The sequence below is a fragment of the Falco rusticolus genome, chromosome 7 (assembly GCF_015220075.1).
Source record: "Falco rusticolus isolate bFalRus1 chromosome 7, bFalRus1.pri, whole genome shotgun sequence".
Taxonomy (NCBI): domain Eukaryota; kingdom Metazoa; phylum Chordata; class Aves; order Falconiformes; family Falconidae; genus Falco; species Falco rusticolus.
In genome coordinates, this window is record NC_051193.1 from 37,293,788 (window position 1) to 37,320,761 (window position 26,974).

The 26,974-nt window shown below is 39.6% G+C and overlaps 1 long non-coding RNA gene across 2 annotated transcripts in view; it reads left to right on the forward strand.

Annotated features, from left to right (window-relative positions):
- LOC119151591 overlaps positions 1-26,974 on the forward strand; it is a 166,815-nt gene that overhangs the window by 93,297 nt on the left and 46,544 nt on the right. Inside the window, exons 4-6 of one of the 2 annotated variants that reach the window (XR_005105468.1) lie at positions 7,207-7,233; positions 18,527-18,660; positions 23,328-23,634. This is a non-coding gene — a long non-coding RNA (uncharacterized LOC119151591). The remainder of the gene's footprint in view (positions 1-7,206; positions 7,234-18,526; positions 18,661-23,327; positions 23,635-26,974) is intronic. The other variant, XR_005105467.1, reaches the window with a different exon arrangement.

Consider the following 26,974-nt stretch of genomic DNA (forward strand, 5'->3'; position numbering starts at 1 on the left):
TCATTCCATGATGTAATGAGGGCATTTTAAACCAGGACAAGCAAATTGCAAGTGCCAAGCTTTTTCCTGGATGCTGCTTATGATCAAACAGACCCATCCATGCTTTTAAATACCTCATAATTAAACATGCAAAAATGAAGACTTAATTTGAACATGTAAATTAATCACATGTTGTAACAATTGAAATTCATAACTGAACATCCATTAGCAGACAACGCTGTTCCTCATTCTTTTGTTTACATGTTTACGGTAATCACGCAATAGGATTTATGGTGCATGTCACCCTTTGAAAACTAATTCTGCATCAACTTAGGAGATGTGTTCCCTTGTCTATTGTATAGCTTTGCTCTATAAATGCAAATAATTGCAAATTAAGCCCCAGATGTCTAAAGAGCAGCAGGAGTGACCATTGTTTGATGTATGATGCACATCATGTCATTTCTGTGTCACTCCTCTAGGGGTTAAATGAGTTTCATGTTTTGGACATCTTAGGAAAATAATAAACAATGAAGCTCATCCAAAAAACATCTGCTTATATTTTTTTTTGGTTGTTAAATAGAAGACAAAGATATTTAAAATGTGGTTTTAATCACCTGCTAAGAAAATGTTTACATAAAAAACCCATTTTTTCATCCTGAAAACTGTGAATTTACCTTCTGCAGCAATTTAGAAAAAGCCAGAATTTATCCACATTGTGTATTTAGCAAGTAAAAAACCTAGTTGCTATGGTGGGCTAACTTAAATATAGCTTGAGAATGAGGTCAGTGGAGTGAACGCAGTTTGTACCCCTCAGAGCTAATGTGTATGCACATTACCTTAAAGAAATTTACCCAGTGGATGTCTGTATTTGCCTGTGTATTTCAGTGCATGTGCATGACAGGCCACGACGCTTTCCCTGACAGGCATTTGTGAAAGGAACGTCCCTTTCACATTTGCATTTCTGTTGAACACCAGCAGCACTTCTATTGATAGGAGTAGAGTTTACTTGACTCTGCTGGGGTCAGAACTCACTGTAGGGCTTGGGCTCTTCATCATGTAATGTGGGGCCTGGTCAGTAAAGTCTCTTCATTAATTTGGATCAGGCCTTGGAATTCCTCTCTGTCAGCTAGTGCTTACTCAGCTGAAAATACTGCCTTGGGCTTTCTCACCCATGCAGGAGAAGGTTGCCACAACTGAACCTCTTCTCTGGTGTTATTGTATAAATCCAGCTTGATGCTCAACATCCCGCTTCTTAATGTGCTACGCAGCTGTCTCACTGTTGGCTTCGTGCCATCTTCATGTTACACCTCCCAGTAAGTCAGCTGCTTCCACTCCGTTGTTTTGTTAATCCCTTTTAAATAACTACTTTTTTATAGTGCTACTTACAGGAAATACCACTTCAGTAATGCCTCTGAATGCCTAAAACGTTGCCATATGCATCTTAAACTTAAAGAACCCTATCTTGCCCTATTCTGTATAGTAGCCTCAGACCTACAGACACTGCAGTGAATTGTGATGAAAATATGGAGGAAATTTTAAAGAAAAGCCTCTCACCTTCTTGCACACAAAGTACTTAACTCTGTTACGGGAAGCACTTGGATGTACACCAGAACTTGGACTGATCAGTTATTAAACGGGGGCCTAGATAATAAGGGGGAGCTACACCAGGACAAAGTGTACTGTGTGAAGGTAGGAAAGTATAAAAATGCAGCAAAGTAGCTTCGTGATAATTAGTGGAAAGGAGATCACAGCCTGTCTTTCTGTCCTACACAAACCTCTTGTTTATTATTGTGGCCTGACAGCATATGGCTCTGAGTTTTTAATGGACTAGTACCATTTCTCAGTTGTTTTTGCTTTCTCTTTTCTCACAGTAAGATGTGACTTAAATTCCTAAACTCAAAACCCCCAAAAATTCAACCCACAAGCCCCAGTGGTATTTGAAGTTTATGTATTCTTTAACCAAAGGGCTTTACATAACCAGATAATGGTACATTCTTTAGTGAAATTCTTGAAGCTTTGGTCTTAACCGCTGCTTCTTGCAGTGATGTGCTTGAAAAAATGTGAACTATGTAGCTGTACCGGAGGGCTGTGTGGTTGAGGTATGTTCTTTTTCTCAAAGTGACAGACTGGTGTCAAGGTCTAGATTGAGGCAGGGTCCTGGCTCCAGCTTGAACAGTCCTGTGGTGACATCAGAATTTTGACATCTACATTTAAACATTTTTTTTTTGTTATTGTCATTATTGCAGAGAAAAGCTGAAGATTTGGAATGAATTAATCCACTACAGAGATATCTGCTGGAGTAAGCAGAGAACTTTAAAGTTTTGTGAGCTGGGAATTGCCTCGTTCATTTTTCATAGGTTATTAATTCTGAAACCTTTGCGCTGCCTGCAGCGGTGGACTTGGATGTGTATGGGAGAAGTTCTCCAGACTGTGGGCAAGGAGACTTGATTTCTGAGAGAACAAAGAGGAACAATAAAGCAAAATCCTTGTTGGAAGGAGAGATATAAAAGTGTTTAAAGAGGCTTGAGAGAGAAAGAAACACGTAAATGGTTCACAAGGCTGGAGTTAAACAAAACTAAGCAGGATTTAGAAATGTACTTAGAAGAAATAATCCTGAAAAGGAAGAGAACAACCTCCCTTTCCACCCAAAATCAAAAAGGAACACTATTAAAATGTTCTTAAAGTATTTAGTTTCTTTTAATAACACTCATAATACATTGGGCAGTCCAACATGAGTCTGTGTGTATTGGCAAAGCATAGTAGCCTTTTGGATATTTAATCTTCATCTAAGTGTGTTTCAGATCTATGTGTGATAAACCTCATTTGCTAAATATGGGAGGTTGATCTACTCTATAACACAGCAGTTGTGTTTCAGGTACTAAACCAAAATGATATAAAGGTCTCAGGCTTCTTGGCTTTTAGTTGACTTGTGTTTTATTCTGAAGTGTGATGTTAATGAGAAATCTCGTTGTCAGGAGCCTTTTATTGAAATATTTCCAAAACTTTGTAATTGCTTTTCTTCTAAATCATCTGTGTTATCTGGATTGCCATTCAGTTTACTATGGACAACTACTGGGAGCACCCAGAAATAAAATCAAAGATTGAGTCTTTCTTTCCCATATCTTTGACAATATTCTTGTTTAGATATCTTGAACAAGAACATCATCAAGAAGCACAGGGCTCAACAGCCAGAGTCTAGAGCAAACTAATCTGGCAGTGGATCCTTTGTGGCTTTAGGCAGACAAGGCACATGATTTTCAATCTCAGTTTCCCTTTCTGTAATATAGAGTGATGAGAGTAATTTCACTCCTATCTGACAAAATATTTTAATTGCTATAGACAGATGAAATGGTATGGAAATAGACTTAATGAGGATTGTTCAAAATCAGAGCATATCCATCATTCATCATTTAATTGTTTCAATTTTTATTTTTATTTTTTATTTTTTTTTTTAATGAAGGAACTCAGTTTATAATTGAAGAGACCAAAACATTTAAAGGTTGGATTTGTATTCTGGAGACTATTCTGAATTTCAAGAAAACTACCCCCCCACTGATTCATTATGAGAAATATTCTAAAGGCTTTCCAAAAGTTTTGTCTTTATGCAGAACCACAGTCTGTTTATTTCTTCATGCCAAAGATGAGGTTTGGCACAGGATTGTCCCATACCCTTGCCAAAAGCTCTCCTAAGAGCTCACTCAGTTAGTTTATATTACTACTTTTGAAAAAGGAAACATTAAAGAAACCATACTTTAATACAGTATAAAGGTCCTCTGAAGGCTGAAAATGCCTCCCCTCTGGCCCCACCTCACTGCAAAGGGCTAGGGGAAGTGAGGGAAAAAGGAGTCCTACAGTCAAAGAGCTGCCTCTGTGTGAGGCCTGGGAGCTAGGACAGCTTTGCTCTAACCCTTATTTCCCTGCAGACTCTGTTTTCAAAATTTGTTTCTAAGTCTGGTTGCCCAAGTCGAGACAACCATGGCTTCATTTTCAGCATGTCTGGGCACTCTTAGCACCTGTTGATTTTTCTGTGACTGTTCAAGGAAAGAAAGACCTAGGTTGCCTCCTGCCAGTCTCCCAAACTACTGCAAGTGCACAGAGTACCCAGTGCCTTGGTCTGTCCCTGTCTCTCCCTCTGTGAAGACGAGCACTAGTGCATTGCCTCTGCAGCTTCTATGGAAAGTTGCAAATGTCCAACTTGCCCTTTCGTTGCCCTTGAAGTAGTATAACCTCCAGCTGGTGTCTGGAACCCCGGGCCTTTCCCTGATATCTGGAATGACACACCAGGCATATTCTCTAACTTTTGACTCGATATGGCATGGTCCTGCATACTGGGGAAAAAGAGGCTTGAAGGATCTGCCTAACTATGCTGCAGGGAGACGCCTGTTGACTAAACTGTTTCATTTAAATGCAGAGGCTTAATATTTTTACACTTCTATGAAGTCTTCAAGTTTGAGATAATACATAATTGAAACATAGAAGGCTATTCTCATAGAAATGCCGGATTCTGTAGCTATACTATGCAGAGTTGAGAGAGTATTTCAGGTGATTGTAAAGACTTGTGTATTGTAAAAGAAAAATGTGTGTCTCTGTGTATCTGTGAATCCATCTATCCATCCATTTATCCATCCAACAGAACTCAGATTGTACTTTTATAAAGTGAAGCCAGATAAAGCTGTCATGCAGCTGAATATCTCCATCCTTCTGGAGTTGTCCATTCAGCCCATTCATTGTCTACAGGCTGCATGGGCCAGGCATAGTTGGCTGTCAGAGAGAACTCAGCTAAGGCATGTAAGACACTTTTTTTCCATTTGAGTTCCCCACAATAAAATGGCAGCCAAAATTTCTGCATTTAATTTTCAAATATGCTTTATCTTTTTTTTTTTTAATGAAACTACCACATCCAGAATTTCTTGTTCAACCACAATGTCTTTTCCTCCTAGGGATCAGTCCAAAGAATTTCCATTAGGTGGCCGAATACCTAAGTGTTAGGGGTGCATATGCAAAACTTACAGATTAAATTTGAGTCTTGCATGGATGGGATCCTTTTTTCTGCAAGCATATTTGTCTTTGAGACCTGTCAGAGTGGCACTGGTGTGGGTCAAGCTCCAGGGTCAGGGCCTTGAAGACTTTTTAGTGAAAGCTATCACTTGAATTACAAGGCATTTCTAGTACGATATGAAAATGAAACCATGCTGAAAATTCTTAAAGTACTCAAAGAGGGAGTTATTTTATAACCTGCAATTATTCTCAATATTTGTGTTTCTGGAGAGAATAAATGTGGAAGGCTTCAGTGGGTTGATCCTCCTATCATAACTTCACACTGATACTCAGATGGCAGTCCTTGAAGAATTTAATCCTTTTTCTCTGCTGTAAATAGATATTTTGTTTAGCTAACCTGCTGGAGGATTTAAAAGGAAATCAACATGTTCTGTAGACTCAAAGAGTGAGGACTGTTTATTTGTACATCCTGACCTCCTGCATATTACAGGCTAAAAAATATTGCTCTGTCACATCCGCATTGAGCCCAAGTCCTTCAATGTTTCATTAAAGTGTTACCTGTAAACACAAACTTGCAACCATAAATTCTTTCCTACCATTGTTCTTTTTGAAAAACTGATTCCCTGAGCTCAAAATGAAGTCTCCTTTCCTATGGCACTGGATTATCTATTTTTTTAACAAGGCACAATCTCCAGTTGGAGCTTTTCTGGTGGCTAGGAAATTCCTTATGGTTCAATACTAATGGACACTGAATCCTAGTAGGTTGTGTTCACATTGAAGCCTTTCATTTATTGGGAGCACTATTAAGGCCGATCCTGTTCACCCATCCAACTCTTTCCCCACATTGTGTTAAGAATTTAATTGTTTTTGAGGTGTCTGCTTTTAGCAGCACTGTGTTAGGAATTTAACTATGTTTGAGGTGTCTGCTTTTATCAGATATGGTTGAAAATGGTGATTGTGTCCAAAAAATTATTGAAGGGGTAATATGCATGTGACCACTCATGCAGGCAAAGCTTGACTGCCTAAGATTTGTTTCCCTAGGAAATCTGGCACCTATGCTGCCAGAGCTATCTGAACTCCTGTGCATTTTTATTGTTGTATTCTTACCGTTCACTTAAGAAGGAGAGATAAGAGTTTTATCAGATGTGAAACAGCATTCCAAGAGGATATCAACAATGACCAATGGTCTAATTTCTTTCTGATATTCTGCCTGGTTCTAGGGTGGCTTGCAACATGGTGGGTCTATAAAAAATATGTTTAAAGTACACTAGAGTTAGTATATAGTTTAATTTTTGTCATATTTTCAAAGTAGTTTGTCATGTCAACAGCAAATAAGCAGGATGCAAATGAAATGTTGAGGGTCTGTTTGCCTTCACTTCTGTTTGTATTTGCTGTATCTGAAGATGCTCCTAGATTTTGTTGCAATAATACTTTTCATTTAGAAATTTGGACCTCCTCTGATGTGAGTCCAAAACATTTCCATTTCTAAGTGCAAAAAGTTGATCCCTATGTAATTATAAATTGGTGCCAGCTTCTAACCACACTACCTTACCTACCCTAGTCCTTTGGAAATGTTTTACTTGCAACAACTTTATATACCAAACATGTTTGTTTAATAAAAATGTTGTTATGATAACTATAAACAACATAGTTTTTATATGACTAATGTTTTCATGAAGTTGGTTTCATTTTCACAGGTCACTGCTTCCTTTTCCAGCCTCACAAACAATTTTCTCAATCATCTTGGGCACTGAGCTGGTGCCTCAGCACTTGGATCTGTGTCCTATGATTTGATCTTCTTTTCAGAGTGCTCTTCTATTTTTCCCTGACCATTTGCTGTTTTTCTGACATTTTTTTTTTCTTCTTGTGCCACTTCATGTCAGTTTTTCTTCATGATATGCTGTTAAAAGAGTGAGATATCTGGAAAAAAATTAGACTTAGCGTGAAAAAAGAAAAAGTAGCTGACCAATAAGCTACCTAGAAAGTAAGTGATTTTTCTTTTTCTAATGTCTTGTGTGTGTGTGTGTTGCTATCTTAAAATCTACATTCATTACTTTATCTACAACAGAAGGCATATTTTGTAAATTACCTTAAACATGCTATCAAACTGTAATTATTCATGAATAGTCTCTTTTTATTGTTAATGATATGCATCACACTAAGAGAGTTTGATATACTGATTATAAGAATAAAGTTCATCTGAGGTAACAGAGTTTATTCCTTTCTCAGGCATCCAGCCTGGATCTCAGCTGCAAAGTAAGTACCTCTCCACATCTCATTACCAAATAGCAACCTTCTTAATCCTTTGCTGTGAAGAACAAAGGTTCGATTCAGTCTCTGGAGCAGAAATAGGATCTTATTAATGCACTGGCAACTACAGTGTTGTTATTTTTGTTAGAAAAGGGAGAAACAGGAATTTGCTGATATATGTTAGATTAAGGGCTGTTATTGTTTTGAGATTAATTGGTTTGTTAGTTGGGCCTTTCCAATGGCAGTTGAAAATATACAAAATATCTTGTAATTTAACGTTCTGAATGAGTTCAGGAGCAAATCTTGCAAATTCACTTCAATTCTTTGTATCTGTTCTGGAAAAATCACCCAGGGTATCAGTTAAATGGTGCATTGCTTACTGCACGAGTGGTGAAACTGGGAGGAAAGTTCTTCTGTTGCTCTTGCCTGGAGTGCTGGTCTTCCTGAGCTCAATCCACTTGCTGTCCAGTGGATCAAAGCTGAGAGCCAAGGCTCCAGCGAGGTACCTAGAGCTCAACCTTTGCAGAGCACTGACTCAGAAGAGGTCTATGCATGTGCCGATTGTCCAGGCTTGAACATGTTACAACTGACGTATGAATTCACATTTTGAAGCATTGGAGCTCTGATGGTGTTTTATGGAGTCTTTTCTTTCTTTTGAAAGATTTTCTGTCATGTAGTGTTGGTCTGCAGTGGACTCTGGAATTTGGGATCCCTGTGGAGTAGGCTCTCTATGCCTCTGGCAGCTCATCAGGATAAAGTTGAAATTAGGATTGCAGAGAAGAGCCAGAGGAATTCCACTTGGTGAATTAAATGTTATTGAGCTTGAGGACCTGGAAAAGGGTGAGGGAAGGATCTGGGTGAGCTCCCAAATTGGTATGAATGACTGGCATAGAAGGTATTGCTTAAAGCAAAAATAAATGCAGTGTAACTGAGCCGTTGAGACCAGCAAACTGTTTCTGGAAATGACTGGTGCTTGATAATTCTTAGTGATAGGCAAATGCCATACTCCAAAATATGTGTGGTCCATTGTGCAATTCTGTGTGGGTGTGGATCTTTGCAGGTTATTGGCCTATGCCCTCTGGCACAAAATGTGTTTGCATAAGTCTTAGCATGTAGAACTTTGGGTGTTTATCTTCATGTGTATGTGAAAGGTTCAGGGTTAAGCGAGGGAGAACTATCCCAGAAACTGAGGTCAGCAGAAGCATTCTGGAAAACTGTTCCCAGGCCTGAGTACCGTCACAGAAAATGAAGACAGTAAGATGGCATTCACAGTGAACCTCAGTTCTCTGCTTCTGTTCCTCATGGTTAGGGCAAAGCCTGTGTTTGGCCTCCAGGAGATAGGACAGAGATATATCTGTTGACAGAGTATGTAAGCTATAGACTTGTGGCTTGAGTGTGTGGACTTTTATTTGTGAGTTAGAAGAGATTTCTGAGCATAGTCTAAGGCAATTAAGTTGTATTAATTGCTGTTTTATCCTGATTGTATATATCCCCAGAAGATTTTAAGTATCAGGTTTTGATAAAACAGGAATGTTTTGAATGCCAGTAGGAAATTTGCGGCCAAGCCTGTTCTCTGTTATACCACTGTAAAGCTGGGATAATTGTATTGACTTCTGAGTGGCAGTGGTAGAACTTGAGTAGGACTGGACATGCGAGAGGAAGCTGTGAGTGTGCGTGAGTGCGCCTTGGGCAGTGAAACAGCTGACTGAAGAAACAGCTCATGTACTGCTCTCATTTCCCCTTGATGGTTTCCAGCTGTCCTCTTATCCCTGGCATATGAAATGACATTAATTAGTTTCAGCTTATGAAAATAAGTGAGAGGCAGTGTGTGTTACACACCTTATAGTGCTGCACATAAACAATGTGCTACATACAACAAACTGTGATCACAGATGCTGAGTGACGTAGTTATTTGGTTATTAAGCCAGGAGCTGAGCAAAGAGAAAGTTCCTTTGGCAAAGTAGTCATAGGCTAGATGGTTTCTCAGACTGTGCAACAGAGGAAGATGTGCTCACATGCAGGAGAGCAGTGTATATTGCACTTGGACCACAAATGAGAGTGTCACAGACTTTGATCATCACAGGTCTTTCAGTATTGACTGAGGCAGGAGAAAGGAAAGATCTAAATAGGACAGTAAATAAAGAAGGGCAGTATGGCTATTTTCCCTGACCAGTAAGCACATATTTGTAGAGTATTAACAGCTTTGGTTGTTTTGTTTTTACAATTCTTACACTTTTTTTGATTAGGAACCCTAGATTGCTTCCTCAAAGAGTATGAAGAATAAATACATATAAAATGTATTTGAAGAGTTTGCACACCTGGATTTCCCCAGCCCTTAGTATATCGTCTTCATGTGGGACTGAATGAGTGATATTTTTATGCTGCTGCAGCAAGAGCTGATACTGCCTTGCTGCCCAGGTTGATAGGAAAGTATTATTAGAAATTGACTGAGATCAAGAGATGCAGAAGAAAACACATTAAGGCAGGCATGGAAATCACAATGTCTTAACACCACTGTGGGTCCCAAAGGCTAGAAAGATTTTACTGAATTGTATGAGCTGCTGCAGGCTCTGTCTAAAGCAAACTGGAAATTATAAACTCAAATTTAAGTGAATGTTAGAGACTTAGTGGACAAGGTTATGCAAAAGTTGGAATATGTGTGCAGGCTGCAGTCATGATGGAAGAGTTCCTGTGCAAAGGAGAAGCTGGCATTGACAGGTTGGTGTTGCCCAGCTAGAAATGTATAACCCAGGAGAAACTATCCCTATGATGTAAAAATATGAATAATAAATGAACTACAGATACTACTGTGGACAATAATGAACCTGAACAAATATACTACTGAAATACCAATGTCTGATTACTAAGATTATTTGGTAAATGAATGGCCTATTGGGGTCATCCAACAACAAAATCAGATGAACTGCGATTTAAATGTCAAATAGTTTCTTTTGGTTTAGATCACAGAATGTAACCATGATGAAGCTCTTACTATAACAGGAGGGAATTTGTCCTGGTTGTGTGTGGACAGCGGAGGAGAAAACAGAGAAGAAACCAGAAAACCTGTTTGGAAGGGTAGGGGGAACTCTTAGCTTATATGAATTTTCTCTGTTTTACGCTTAACTCCTGATGCCAGCTGAGATGAGAAGTGCTGCAGATACTCAACTGGGTAGTTTCCACTTAATTTAGTGCATTAACCTAGTGATCCACTGGGTGGAGACGGCAGACAAACTTCCTCTGAGATGTTTTACTATAAAAACGATGGGTGGAAAGTAGCCCAAGATCTAGAAAAGTAAGAAAGAGACATGGTGGAACTGCACAGGAGGCTGAAAGTGGACAAGATTCAGAAACAAACCAGCTTTTAGTTCTCACAATAGGACTTGTGTGCATTGTAGAAAGCTGAATTCTATCAAAGCATCTGATGTTTATCTCATGTCTGAGACTAATGCAGCTGTACGAAATCTCATGTGTTGGCTGATTGCCATGACCTTAACCAGAGGGCTTTCAGGCTGAATTTAAATCTCTCATCCACTCAAAAGTCTCATCCATTCAGTAATACTTTGTGAGGTGCTGGTTTTTCCCTCGGGACCTTACAGAATCTGGGAAATTAGTGAAAGGAGTTCGGCAGAGCATATATTGGTTTCATATTTTCATAGGAGGCAAATCCTGAAGGAACGTGTGCCTGAGTAGGACAGTGCTCAGCCTTCTTAGGTGGAGCAGAACTCAGTGTGAAGTTGGGAAAGCGTCAATGAGGAAGAATTTTGATACACAAAATAAGGAATAATAATACCAATCCAGAAAGCAAACTACCAGGCTCTGACAGGCTCTTCAAATGAGTGAGCAAGGCCAGCCTTTACTGGACTGTGAGAATATTACACAAGATTTATCCTGCAGTTCTACTTCTTACTGCTTGAGTCACTGAAGGTATGTCTACTCAGGGTTTGGCAGGCAGATACGAACTTGCTCTGTCCACGCTCCAAGCTGGCTGGGTGAAAGCTGGCTCTGAATGGGAAGCTGTGTAGCCATCATTAGCATGTGGCTGAGCCTGAACTAGTAAGTCCTGCTGGGAAGCAGAATATATTAGCTTGGGATCAGCATTACAGGGCTGCAGTTACATGACTTTAGGATTAGAGGTAGACTCTATCTGGGCATCTTGGAGCACTTGCAGAGGGAATTGCATCTGTTTGTGAATCTGCCATGGAAGCGCACCCTGAATACGTTAGAAGTGTTAGCCAGACATGGTGATCTGGAAAAAGGGTGCCCAAAAGGCTGCCCATTCTTTTTAAAAAAACATCAAGTAAAATTGAGTGCCAAACTCAAGCTTTAACAATCTGCTTTCAGATGCTTTCTGTCAGGTCTGAGGCTTGATGTATGCTAATGTTAAAAGGAAAGACTTAAAACTGTATGTTTGAATGGAAACGCAACTGGTCAGTGGGAAGGGCTGTGCAGCCATGACAAATGAGCACCTTGCAGTAATATCTTCCTGAATTAAACGTCACCCCCTATACAGTCCATTACACAAAGCACTTGCTCCCTTGTTTACAATGAATGGAAAGTGCTAATGACAGCTTATTTATCTGGTGTGCTAGACTCCTAGGTCGCTTAGGTAGTTTTGAAGATGTTCTTTTTCAAACTACCTTCTGTAATTCCTCTCCATGCCTCTGATTTTCAGAAAAAAAAAGGTGTTTCTAAATAAAATTCATGGGCATTTAAACTATTATTTTGTCCTTAGCCTCAGGAGTCCATTAGTTGCCATGTTCTTGAAGCAAATTAGTACAATGCATTCTGTAGGATATAAAACTCTTGCTAACTGTGGCAGTGGATCACTGCAGTCATTAGATTAATACCAACTATATCATCCAGGATCCTCATCTGGTTTTACTGAGCTTTGTTAACGAAATGGAAATGTATGATTAAAGTCATCCTGTCTGTCCTTCTAAAGTTGTGCCTGTGAATGAGTCACTGTTTTACAAATGGGTGTTGCCAGACACTGATATTGAATACGGCTCCAGCCGTCAGAGCTCTGGGTCCAGCACTGCATTCTTGGAGTCCAGACTGGAACACTGAAATTCCCATTGAAATCTGTGGGAATTCTGTGTGGTCAAGGCCCAAGCTACCTTTATGGCTTTCTGTGGCAGCTTGGAGAATGATGTAGCTCAATGCAGTAGGCATCTAACAGCGTGGGGACTCAGTATGCATTTCATGGATCTCTTCACTTTGTCACTTGAAACCCAAGATGGAATTGAGGATATCACATTCCACTTAAGCTCTGTTTGTCTGAGGTCAGTTGAATGCCCTCTACTGTCCCTGGATGTGATACCTTCTGCTCCACTGGCAGAGTTGCAGCTGTGGTTTCTGTGCTCACTGGGCACGAGAACTATTTGCACAGAGCAAGCCCCAGTGTGTCGGTCAGCTTGCCTGCCATGCCTGCTGCAGCGGCCCTGCCTGGCTGCGTGAAGGATGGAATGTGCTTTAACCTTTTGGCAGACATATAGCTGTTTGCATGCCCCAAAGTAAATAGCTCCCAAAGATCTTCGGGTGGAGTTGCTCACAGAAAGCTCTGTCTTATGGGCAAGGTTGACCCAGTAGTTAATTTAGCTTGTTTGCTTCACATACGAGATAGGGTTTGAATAGTTCTGGCCTTGGGGAATTTCACATCTGGATTCAAACTCTTTATGACTACTGTCCCCTAATCTGTGCCATGGGCTGTTCCCAAGTCCCAGTTCTGTACTTTTCCAGGCTTTGTGTTTCATGTCATCCCCTCAGGGGCATTTGTAAAAGTGGGAGGGCCAGACTGGTAATTGCAAGAAAGAGAAGTATCGTCACTGACGTCAATGCAGCTCTGCCACTTCACATTTGCAAGGAATCAGGGATCAGACCCATCTACCAGTGTCACAGTCTGCTGGGGAGGAGGGGAGGCAGCCTGAGAAGTGTTGGGTTTGCACTTCACCAAGTGACAAACAGAGAATCTGAATGCAGTAGCCAGACACATTATAAAACAGGCTGTTGGAGAGACAGCTCTGTGTGGAGGCTTGAGTCTTGATTTACTCCTGGGCATTGTCCTGATATTCCATGGCTTTAAGACAATTTTTTAAAAACTTAATATACGGACTTCCATGAGGGTAATTGGCTGAGACCCCTTGTGTGGCTTCTGGGTGGTCCCATGTGACACAGGAGGCCAGTTGTGGGTATAGCTGCTTTTGTGCAGTTGAGAAGGCTGTAGTGGAAAATCCAAGGTTGGTTGTTCTGTGTTACTAAATGTATGGTTACACATAGATTTGAGGTAATTTAAAGCTTCCAAATCCTTCACCTATCTCAGGATATCTTAATTATTTTTGAAAGCATGAGTTTAAGGGAATAATTTGGAATTGAAAGGAGGGGAGGCTGAAAGCTCTGAGTCAGGCAGAAGAGAGCCAGGGGTTTCTTGGGTGCAAGGGGGAGTAGAGGAGGGGGGAAAGGCAACTTGGTATTAACACACCCCTTCAGAGATCCACTAGTGCTGTTCCCAAAACTCTGCCAGTTTGGTGTATTTCTTCTCCTGTGCTTTTGCTCATCTGAACAATCTCTCCAGAAATCAGCTAGTGCGAGCACAGAAGTAATTCTCTTTGCCAGGTAAATGGGAACAATAGTGGAGTGGGAAAGAATGAATCATTGCCATTAACAAGAAGACTAAGGTTGCTCTCATCATCAACACAATGCAGTGTCTATTCTCAAATGTCAGTGCTAATAACTTACCATTTACAAATTAGATTTATCCCCCTCCCACACAAACCCACATAGTCCTTACTACCCTTCAAGCTTAGGTCATAGCTCCCTTTTTCTAAGGGCCACCAATAAAACCTTCAAAATCTATCTCCTCCAGTCTGGCTGCTTTCAAGATTGAATACTCCTCCCCTTTTCCCTTTGGGTTTTTGTTTTAGTTACAGCTACATCACTGAAAAATGTGGAAATGTCTTTGAAAGCCCATCTAAGGCCTTAATTATCCTTAACGTAAGAGGACCATTATCGTCTACAGATGAAATGAATAATACAACAAGTAAGAAAGATTCCAAAGTTTTGGTTACCTTAATAAATTCCTAAACGTGAAGGAACTCACAGATCTTTATCCAATGCAACCAGAAATTATTAATGCAGGTGGGAGTATCAAAAGCTTGAGTGTTTCAGCTGGCATCTTACAACATCTTCTGTTGAGACAGTGTTTTTCATCCAGCGTACTGATGGATTGTAACTATAGCTGCCCAGAAAAGATGTAACAAGGATGCCAGTTTCCTAGATAACCATCATGTAGGTGTAGAACATGAGATGCTGCTATTTCAGATGCACATCAGGGTATTAATAGCCTCCTTACTTTGAAAGTAATGGGCTTGTTTGAATTCCTAGTCCTGAAATATAGGAAACATTCAGGATATGTTTTTCAAGCAGGATGGCTTTTAAAGTGAAGTTGAAACAGGTAACTGGAAAAAAAGACACAGAAACAAATCTGAGACTGATTAGTGAAGTTCATTTAACAGATCCTGCTTGCCTAGTCCAACACAAGCAGTTTTTTATTAATTAATAAATCATTCTCTCTTTCTCTGTGGATTGAGAATTCTTCAAAGTGGTTTACATGCAGTTCTTAGCACAGCTGCTTGCTGGGGGTGTGTGCTCTGTGTGGGGGATCTATCAGCAGCCTGGCTACCTCTGTGTGATCTTGGGTAAGGCCTGGATAAAAATCAAAGGCCAGATTGTTCTGTTTTACCAAATATGTTGCCCGGGGCCTGCTAATTAATAGAATGTCTAGGAATGTCATACAACTATTGAAAAAAAAAAAGCGTCACTTGAAAATTGCTATTGTTTTAATTGAATGTTGTCATTTTCACATAGTGACCGATATCTTAGCCTACCAGTCTTTTTGAAAGAGCAAACTGGAACATGGGAAAACAGGCCACTCATAGGGAAACACTGTCTGTTTTCAAGTTAATTTTTAACGTAGGTCTCAGAACCATAAATACTCCCACATGTTGACTAGGGGCCTTATCCTGAAATCCAAACTTGTGTTTCATTCTTATGAGTTATTCCATCATAAGTCAGTGCCGGAGGCTGACTGTAAACAGGGGTTGCAGAATTGGGCTGATTTTGACCTAGCAATAGAGCATAACTCTGGGAACGTTTGCTGGAGATATGGCACTTAGTAACATGGGCAGACCAGCTGGAACTCCGAGGTTGTGCATGGCAGTAGGCATGCAGGATTGTCTACCAGTAAGTGTTTGCAGGATTGGGTGGTAGGTGGTCCTACTTTATTTGCTGTTTTAACAGAAGTCTGGTACTTGTTATGGAGTGAGTTAGTTCCTCTGGGAAAGGTGGGTGTAACTTGTTAGGACATGAAGGATAACTAACCTCAGACATTTGGGAAGTTGTGTGTGTGTTTTGATGCATATGATTTTGTTACGTAAAACAGTGAGGCTCACCCCCTTCTCTGCCTGATCGTGCCCTCTTGTGGGTTTCTGCACAGTTCTTTTGAAGGAGAAGGGTAGCTCATATGATGAGGTGAGAAAGAAGATGAGTGGAAATAGAAACCAGGAGGAATCAGGTCTTCAGATGAATAGTTATAAGGCCTTCTAGCATTCAAAATTTTTTTGTCCTGTGTCACTGGGCCTATAGGGGAAAGCATTAACATTATCTAAAGTTGCGTCTTGATTTTTACAGAATAATCTGGCCATGATTCAATTGTGCATGATGGGATACATTTTTTCTGATATCCCACTGGAAGTATTCCTTAAATACATCCCCATGCTGTCAGAAGAAACTAAAATCCTTTTTTTCCCTCTCTGCATAGCTCTTGGATTGACAGCTGGTTTTCATATGATTTGCTTCTATCAGTGTGTTACAGCAAAGGTGTGTGCTTTGGGCCATGAGTATAATTTTGAAGGTTTCTTATATTGAAAATTCCCTCAGTTGGCACAGTGCTAGATTTTCTGGGCACTCAGCAAACACGATGACATTTTGGAGGTGGAAAGAAGCAATGGGGAATGAGGGGGAGTATCTTTTTATCTGTGAAATACAGTTGTAGTATCTCTGCAGCACTGTGCTTTAAGTACAGTATGCTGGTCTTGGCTTTTATGTGAGAGTTCTGGAAGAGTTTTGTGCACTGCACAGTCTGATTGACAAAGAGGTTTTCTGTCCTCACACGACCTCCTTTTAATTAAAAAAAAAAATCAATAAAAGTTCAGCCACACAGCAAGGGATGAATTTAAAGACTGCACACCATGTGACAGTGGTAAAACTTTCATAATAGCCATCATATTTGTTGGTTTAAAAATCAACTTCATTGTCATAGTTAATAGTTTGCAGCTGCTGTAGAACAGAGGCAAATTGCTATGTATGTGTCAGTCTTAAATGCAAGTAAGATCCACTGACTAGGATGACTTGGTTAGTTTTTCCTATCTATTGGTAGTATTGCTGATCATCATCTCTACGCGATGAGAGGAATTCATTGCCACATTTCAGCACTGCTGAGCTGACTATGTGATCTTGCAAGTAAAATAAACTTGTTTTCAGTGGCCTGCCAAAGTATACTCCATGGTATCCCATTAAAAAGGCTTCCAGGGTCGTGTATAAGTAGGTGCAGTTCCCTTGCACATCTATGCAATATCACCAGCATTGATTTAGCTAGTAAAGATAAGTTACATGAAAAGTGTTAAAGAATTAAAATTTGTCACCTATTGTGAAGCTCAAGAGTAAAAGAAGCCTTGCTGGAAGATCACCTGGTAAGTTCTCTGCCAACTTAAAACTTATGAAAGTACTTGTAGTTTGCACCAAGTTCATATCAGATGGAAATGGGAAGTAGATAGAGCAATCCCTCTCCGTCATGCTGGTGATTTGCAGAAGGTATGTAAAGTCAGAATGGTCCAGCTGTAGCAGCAGGCTGAGTGCAAGCAGAGGAGTATGTGAAGTGCATGCTGGTTATCCTGGACTAGGGACCATCCAAGAAAGCCTCCCTAAGGCATTGGGAGTTGTGGCAATCACAGGGAAGTATGCCTAAAGGGAGGTGTTGTGCCTTTAGGCTGAGCAAATAGAGTGTTCTTTAGATTTAGGGAGATTCTACTTTACTCCTCCCTACTGTATCTGCAATTAGAGCAGGACTGAGCTTAAACCGTGGACCTAAAGGTACAGACTAAAATGTGAGGAGTATCCTTTTTGAGCTATCTCAGCAGGACAGTAGTTATTTAAAGCAGAGCATCCATTGGTGTTTTAGACACCTGTCTCTGCATGAAGAAGTCAGGGAGTTCAAGGAGTGCAGGTCAGGCTGTCCAGGATGCTGTGTTCTCATGGATGAAGTTTAGTTTTTCCATCAAGAAAGCAAACAGTAGAGGAAGGAGAAGGTTTCAAATGACTGAGTTTACAAGAAGGCAGCGCTTTTAATGTTGAAGTCGAATACTCAGAGCCCAAAGGGTGGGAAAAACTCTCCAGGGAAGAGACAGCCCACACAGTCCTGCACTGGATTATTGCAGTGTAACTTCACTTATTTGGGTGAGTTTTCTGATGTGTTTCCTGGGACAGAACCTGACCCTCAGGTCTCATTTACAATTCAGAGAACTTGAGTTTGGCATTTCTGTGCACATTGTGTACTTGCAATAGTTTCAACTCTTGTTATCCCTTCAAGTTTAGTTAATTTGTCAATGTGCTAGTTTGTTTTATTTGCATAGAGACCATGACTAGCACCGAAGTCTTAAAGTAAATACATGTGATCTGTAGTTAATCTGTGCTTTCTTTTTCCCCTGGCCTTCCTGGTTTGTAGAAGTTGCTTTGTTTTACAAACGAATGGAAGTGTATACTGGAAGATGAGGGGAACCTCCAAAACACCCCATTCAGCTTGTAGAGGGCTCTAGAAGAGTGGCTCCATCGAGTCTGGAATTGCTTAAAAAATAGGTACATACTCCTATTCCTTAATCGTATTCCCCATCCTCTTGATGGAGTTTCCTAGAGGATGGAGGGACATCTGGACTGTGGATATGCAGTTAAAATAGTCAATGAACTGTAGGTACCAGCTTTACTTATCCTAAAGCATATGTGTAAAATGTCAGATGGACTCTGTTCATAGCGATGCCTGTATCTATTGACTAGTTGGGAGACTGCGGTGAGATGTACACTCCCAGATTCTCTGTCATCTTCTCACAGTGGTGGAGCAGTTTGCAGAAGTGGAGGTCTGTGTTTCATCTTCCTTCTCAGGTTGCCTTCCTTCTCTAAATATTGGCAGGACTTCTCAGGGCAGGCATGAAATAAGTCTGTTGAATATAAATTTTGATTTCTCTCATTATAGCTTTGCCTGGGACACCAAATAATCTACTGACATTTTGGAACTCCAGGAGAAGACCAGAATGTTTCCACCAGCAAAGGTCTCTTGGAATTGTTAAAAGAAGACTGGAACAGTGCTGGTTCTTGCACTTTCTTAAGGTATTTTTTCTCCTATCTGGTTTCCAAAGAGGAGTCTGATTTTCATTTCACATTGTCCCACCCCTGTGGCATTTTTGACATTGGCCAGAAATGAGAAGGCTTGATTTGGAAAGGTGTCATCAAAACAATGACTAGATATACTTGGAAGAAAAGTTTATTATTTGGCTTGCTGCCGCTGAGAGCTGCTAATTACCAAGCAATTATGACCAGACATAATTTTTCACTGTCTAAAGCCGCCTCTTGGGTTTAATATCTGTCTGAAAACAAAAGGCAGAAAATTTTTGTGGAGTTCAAAAGAGGCCAAGAGATGTATAAGTATTTCCTCAGGGCACCCTTTGCTACCTTGGGCTTCAAGGCCAGGAGTCTGGCTATCATTGCCTCCTTAGAAAGCATTCTTGGCTCCAGTTGTCTGATCCATCTTTTCTCTCCTGGCTTCTCAAATAATCAAATCATAAAACTAGTTTGGGAAATACATTTTGCATCTGTAACTCATGTGATCTTTGGATGCTTCAGGATTCAAGACTCCACATGTATTTGCCACAGCTGAGGGCTGTGTGTTTGACTCAAAAATCCTTTTGCACACAAATTAGAGGGCAACCAGTGCAAAACAATGTGGTTAGAATGCATTAACTAAGCAGGAAGCATGGAGATCAGTCTCTGCTGTGTCAGGAAGCAATTTGTCTGTGGAAATGGCATGGCACAGTGCTTGGGAAGACAATGCTGCAAGCAATGTTCAGTAGGCTGGCTGCTCAAGAAGGTCCTACAGGGGCATTGTCAGTGAATCAATAGGCCTGATTTATCACTGTATTATATTAATTCTACTCCAGGGTCACTCCATTCAAGTCAGTGAATTTATCCCAGGGTAAAACTGGGGAAAAACAGTGCCTCATCCCTCTTGCCTTCTGCATGAATTGCTTGCACAGAGCCACATCAATAATTTCAGTTCTGTCCTCTTCAGGGCCCAGCTATGACAAGGTGGGAGCTGGAAGGCTCTCAGCATTGCTTAGAGGAGTTGGGGTATAATCCTGGTACTGGCAGAAATTTCTGAACCCCAGGTTTGCTAGCTAATCCTTAAAAGTGGTTTCTGATGAGGATACAGTGAATCTTACAGTGTGGTTCTTGAGAAGTAAGGCGCTTTGAAAATAGGATTTACTGTTGGGATGGAACAAGAGAGGCTGTCACAGCACTAAACTGAGAATAAACAGAGAAGAAAGCCTGCATGAGAGTGCCATGCAAGTGGGTATAAATGAGGGAGGGAGTAAACTCTTGCCTCCAAACAAAGAGTTTGGCATTTGCCTGTAACAACATGCAGGTGCTTTGCCAGCATGAAGAATAGGATTGAGAGCTGGAAATCTACGTCTCCATGTTCATCTTTCAGCAGGCTTCCAAGCATACACATTTTCATTCAAAATCACTACCAAGCTGTTTATGGCAGATCTGTGCCAACTGCACTGTTTTATGTAGCCATCTAAGCCAAATCATTGTGACCTGATGTGACTCAGTTTTTTTAAAAGGGTGCGCCTTCAGAATTCTCATTTTCTTCAGTTCAAAGTGAAACACTGGGAAAAGTATTGGAATGGATCTGAAAACAGTGAAGCATTCTTATGCAGAGGCAAGAGTGCCATTTAGGCAAACACTAGAAGAAAATCTGTCTCAAGTGTGTTTTTTGAAATGAGTCTGAAATGTTCGTTGGAAAAATATCAGGAATCTTAGACTTAAGTAAACTAATTCACATGCTCTGACTTTGCCTATATCTGTGGTATTGGGAAGTGTAATAGTAGATTCCAAGTGCTCTGTTCCTGAAATTTTAGTTAATTTTTTGTTATCTGCGTGTACACTTATTTAAGAGTGTATGTAAAGTCTGTTTTTTTCTGATTCCTGCCCCTCCCCACATGTTTCTCCTTCTCCATATTTCTCTGAATATGTGTCTTACAAGTCTGTGTGAATTTAAAACCTGTTAGAGATATGGAGAACAATTCAGTGAAAAATATCCTTTTTTAGTCAAATATGCTATTGTTTTTCTTGGATTATAGAATATACCTTATTTATGTATTCAGCTGTATAGATATATTCTCACACATAGGTAATAAGTGATTATGCATTTTATTCTTGTTTCGTCAAATACTACCGACAAGTCAACAGTAAAATTTTGCAAAGTTCTTCAAACTGAGGTCAAATGCTTTCAGGCTTTTAAATCCTCTTGGTCAGTGTAAGGTGCTTCAATACTTAGTTGAAATTTGTCCTCTTTATCTTTGGTACCTCTACCTGGTTTTAGCTTCATCTGAGATGGGACTGAACATTTTATTGTTGTTCAGAATTTATAATCAGCAGTTGGCTTTCTGTGCAATACCACTTACCAGTGGTGCTGGGTTGATTTGTTTTTCAGCGATTCCCACTACAGCAGATACAAATAAAAATGGCTGGGTTTTTTTCCCATGCCAGCCTGAGAGTTGGGTTGTGGTTGTTTTAGGTACAGTAGTTGATGAGAGACTTCCTTCTGATGAAATTAGATTAAATAGCATAATTGATGAAATAAGATTACCCCAAATGACCTTTCAGCCTGAATCTTTATTTGAATGGGAAAAAGATTTTTTTGAATGTACTTCCAGATAGTATCTATATTTCTTAGAAACTTGCAGGGCTTTTTGTGGGAAAACCCCAAACTATTTTTGTGTGGCTTTGGCCAAAAATGTTTGGTTTTCTCTTACCAAATTTCAAAAATGTTCAATAGTTGGCTTTTCTGAAAGGAAGGCAATACTATCCAGAAAGAAAAATACCCATTTTCTTTCTAGCACTGCTTTTTTTTTTCTCTCCACATTTCTGACAAGCAAGAGTACAAAAGTACCTGAAAGTACAGCTGTTGTATCTGACATTTCAAAGTAAAAAAAATTAAAATAAAATTACAGTCTTTGAGTTTTCACCTGCTGCAGCACCAGTCAGTGCCAATATATTAGGCTCACAGTTTCACATAAATGCAAACACAGATTATTGTTTCTGCCACTGCATCATTGCAAATACCATTCTGGCTTATTGCCGTTGATACCAGTCACTGAGGGACAGAGGCTGTGGTTGCCTAAATGACCTGTACTACTGCCAAAAGGGGGTCAGCTGCCCTTTTCATATCCCTCCCTTGTGATTGCTTGAGTGTTCATGTTGGTGCAAAAGGTGTCAGATGAGAAAACTGCCAACTGAAAACTAATGAGAAAAAAGGAAAGTTAATGTGGGCATGAGGGAGTGGCATGAACAGGTAACAGAGACCATGTGTTTCTAGTTGAAGTATAAATTTATATTGCTTGGAAATTGCAGTGCACAATAAATTGGTGTTATGTGCTTGAGATTATGCAGTCTTGGTGCCACGGTGAATTACAAATGTTCAGTTGTATGGGGCAGTTCTGTTCAAAAACATGGTTTGGACTATAGCTGCCGGATAGCATATTTTATGGGATGTTTCAGCAGGTCAGCATAAAAGGATTATCCTGATCATGAATCTTACTTCTGTGTGAGTGAGAGAGGTTGTGAAGTTGAGGGTACAGATGGGGATATTCCACCTAGATTTCTGCCTTCCCGTGTCCTTTGGTTCCTATAGAGGCTGCCTGGGCATATTTTTGCTCGTCTGTATTGCCCTTCTTAGACAGGTGGAGGGGATGCTTGGGTGCTTTTTTTCCCCATTCTTGTCACAGTATATTGTGGGGATACTTTTACAGAGCCTGAAACTGCTGTGCAGAAGGTTAGAGTGCAATATTGCTGCTATTCTTATTTTAAATCAAGGGATTGAATCCTCTGACTTCCCTAAATCAGTGTTGGAGCCTTCAGTTATGACTGAAATGAAGATGAAGGCTTAAATGCAGGGATTAGATAGTTAAGATGTGGGTTTAGAAAATACTCCATTTTGCCATCAGATAATTTCATGATATTTCTATAAAGAAGGCTTTTCAACAAAAACTGGAAGGAATTCAGCCATGAGGAATTCCAGCAGTGAGAATTTGAGATGTTTGGGAAATCAGGAGCAAACTGAAACTGAGGTCTTAGAAATGGTGGTATTTTTTTTTCTGGTGCCAAAAAGCAAGCCAAGTTATTTTGTCCTGAATAATCTGTAGATTTAATCTTTCTTGAAGTGCCCAAGGGGTTCTCTGACAGAGTTTTGGAATCTGTGATTCTACTTGGTGCTGTGTTTTACAGCTTCATAACAAAACTCTGAAGTTGATTTCTGCAATGGATAAAGTGGAGTTCAGTATATATTTGATCTCTTTTAATAAGTAGAAACCTTAACCATTGTGTAAATAAAGACTCAGCCCAGTGTGACTATACCTAAAAAAACCATATAAATTTATTGGATTGTGGAAGTAGTGTATCTTGTATCTTCTTCACTTATTAAAACATAAGGCCTTAATTTCAGAGCTAAGAATAAGAAAGATGACAAAGAATAAGACTGGATTGGAAACTATGCAGCCTGTGCCTAACTCCAGTGAAAATAGTTATGGTTGAGTCATTTTGATGAAAGCATGTACAGCCAATGATCTAGAATTCAATCAATACGTATATTTAAACATATGGAGGCAATGATTACCTGAGGAATACATGAGAACAGCATTTTAAGCTGCATAACTTTTTCTCATTTACCATGAAAATGTATACTATTGTATAGATTTTGTTCCTCTTTCCCACAGCCTAAGAAATGTTGAGGCCAGAAACAGCTTATTCTTTAACTTCCCATTGGAGACTGAACATGGCATGTCTGTCTTCAAAATCCAGCCTTTCTCCAGCACATCTGCCAGTAGTGGACGTTGACCTTCTCTTTCCTGCTGTGGGCAGACGTCATTCAGTTCAGGAAATATCAGGGAGATGACACAGAGCTGGCTTGGCTCAGCAGCTGTGACCCTACAAGACATGGTCTTGAAAATCTTACTGTGCTATAAAGCCAGGATCTCTGTCCGGACATTTCCATTGCATGCAGTCTTTGGCATGTTTAGCAAGGTTAGTGACAATTTAATCTTTGCATTCTCCTTGTCTTTTATCTATACATGGGACTAATCATAGGAGAAGCTAACAAGCATATATATAACAGATATTTTGAATTTTTGATGTCTCTGAGGTATTTGTGTAAACGAAGGTAGGGCAAAATTTTGTATGGAGAGGTAATGCCTTTTGCTAGGAGAAATGGTAGAACTGGAGAGAAACAGAAACTCTCACATGATGAAAACTTGTCACTTTTTTCCCAACCTGCTTCAGTTGCTCCGGTGATGTCTGCAGCAATGTAAATCACTATTTTATTTTATTTTTTGTTATTATTAATGACTTATTAAGTTTAAAGGCAGAACACAAAATAATTTATCTATCTGCATTGTGTGGATGTTGTAACATGAGTCTATCCTACGGGCTATGCTCTTCTGGAATCTGACACTGGGTTTTATTTTGTGTATCTATCATTAAAAGTATTTGGAATAAAAAGCAAGAATTTGGGGACTGTGGTATCTTACTAGCTATATATATATATACTTGAGTGTGTATTCAGGTGAGGATGAAACATATGAACAGTGTGATATATGTATTAGTTTCCCTTATTTTGGGAACTACCTGAAGTTATGTGCCTGACCCCACCACTACTGTGTGCCATCATAGAAATCCTGGTTCACTGAAGTGTTAAGTCCACTGCTATTCAGGAAACTGTTTCTTTGAATTCCGTGTTCTCTGGTTTTAATAAATCTTGGTTTTGGCTAGGATCACTCTTGACTAGGTAATTTTACAAAAATGTCTGTAGAATGCTGAGAAGCTCATCAGCTTTATGAAGAAGACCTTAAGAGTTTCCAGAACTGTAAAGTTTCTCTCACTAGACAGGAAAGAGATTATTCTGTTATGGTTTAGTAAATTTTGCCTGCCATCAGGCTACAGTGAACAAATAAAAAAAATGAAGAAGCCCACAGACTAAGAGAAGGCTGAAAGCTAGTGCTGGTGGGTGGCAATATAATATAAAACAACATGAAAAATGTCTAATTTATGCTTGGCTGAGCACCAATAAACTCTTGCAGTGCAAGAGGAATGCCATCCCTTAGCCATCATGTCAGATGGAGCATTAGTCACAAAAGGAGCTATGTGACTTGCTGCTAATATCTGCATAGGGGAAATCCTCAGAGGATTTGTTAGGATGCATCCATGGCAGGCTGGACTTGCCAGAGCTGTGTGGAACCACTTGAGCATCTTGGAAGGACAGCGCTTCATGTGCAGTAAGATAACTCTGGCCTTAGAAAAAGCCATGAGAAATGCTGTACTCCTGTGTTGCAGGTGGCATTTCAAATGCTGCGATATCTGGGTGCCAAAACACTTAGAAATGTTCCTATAGGTTTAATGCAGAAATCTGGGTTTGCCAATTACTGTCACAGATAAGGCCTTTCAGCAGTCTTGTATTTCTATTAGCAACACTGTAGCAGAAATACAGCCACAATATAGCAACACTGAAGCAGAAATATACCAACAATATAGCAACATTGTAGCAGAACTATACCAACAATATAGCAACATTGTAGCAGAAATATAGCAACATTGTAGCAGGAATATAGCTACAATAGAACAACAATGTAGCAGAAATATACCACAATATAGCGACACTGTAGCAGAAATATAGCAGCATTGTAGCAGAAACTCAGCCACAATATAGCAACACTGTAGCAGAAATAAAAGACCAAGCACTCTCTTGACAGTGACTAAGACAGAAACTAATGGCTTCAGAAAGTGAATATAAAAGCGTTCTTACTCTTGTTACATAAAAGGCAACATGTCTTTCTATCTGTTAAAAAAAAATCTCCAAATAAACACAGCTGTTGAATATCTTGAAGAAAACAAATGTCGTCTTCATGTTTTGTGTTCTATAGCTTTAGTATTTCAGCCTCATCACATAGTAGCTGATACGCATTTATCACTAGGGCAGATTGCATGGTGTGCTTGAAGGTGAAGTTTAATGCATAGGAAGTATCTCTTCTAGTGGCTACTTGTAGCCTTTTTGACAGACATTTGTATGGGGTAGAACGCAAGGCATAATTTCTAGCCGGTTTTTCAGTAGTGAGACAACATCAAATTCATAACTTTATTAAGACTTTCATTTCTCTGTGACCTGATCCTGATAGAACCAGATAGGGTTCAGGTAGGGTTGTAAGTAGATGCATAGGTTGTAGGACATTTAGGCAACCCGATATGCATGTGCAATATAATACATGATGCATGTGAACGGGAATGTATGTGTGACTGTCACATATACGGAGAGTGACATTTCTTAAAACGTAATAAGTTAGAAGTAAGTCTCAGTTCTTTTCTCTTATGTATCTACTTGAGTTTAGTCACTTACTGAATTTTCGTGTGAATTTAAATAAACAAATAAGACTTTATTTGTGCTTGGTAGAAAGCTCCAGCCTCTTCTGTCCAGTGAAAACTTTGCCATTATGTCTTTATGAATATCTAATGTTTCACTTTATTTGCTGAACTACAAAATGAAAAAAAAAAATATATATGTTTGACAGTGATTTTTTTTTTATCCCACTACAGTGAAAAATCTAAATGTAATGCAAATAAAATATTTTTTCTGCTTAAATTAAACATTTAATGCCCAAAATACTTAATTTCATTTAATTTTTCTAAATCCTCTCTTTAACATTGAGTTATTAAATTTAGGTATATATTAAGAGAAAATAATTCTTTTGAAAAAAAGACCAAACAATTTTGTGGAAAAAATATTCAGACAAAACATTTAAATATTTTCAAGGCTTTTATGTCCCTCTGCTATCATCCCAGCTACATTTTTCCACTCAATAAACTACAGAGTGCTTTTTTAGGTTGATTTACAGGTGATTCCTTTAACTGTCCTGGTCATTTTCTGATAGCTTCTTATTGTGGTGTGGTATGTTTTGCAAAGTTTTCAGAGAATTGTGGTGCATACATTTTGTGCACCTGAAAAATAAATAAGGATAAGTACATGTGAAGGCCCTTTCTGATCTATGGTTGGTGTAGGCTGCTGGTTAGGCTTGTTTTAATCTTGAAAATCTTAAGTTTCCACAGGGTAAATGAATGAACCTTTGGGCTTGGTTTTCTCGGCTTGGAAGGAAACCAGACCAACACTGTGTTACCGTGTCCTGTCTCCACTACAGTTCAGGTCCCCATTTACATTAGTTGACTCTGGGAAGTGTGAAGTGCTTGAGAGGATTAGAGGAGGCAGAAGAAGAGGAATTTGAAGCATGTATTGAGTAAGAAAGGCTGCCTGAGGAGAGAGATTTTGGAGCTTGTGTTTATAGACAACTGCGTTGTGGATTTCATTTGAATGGGCTGGTTC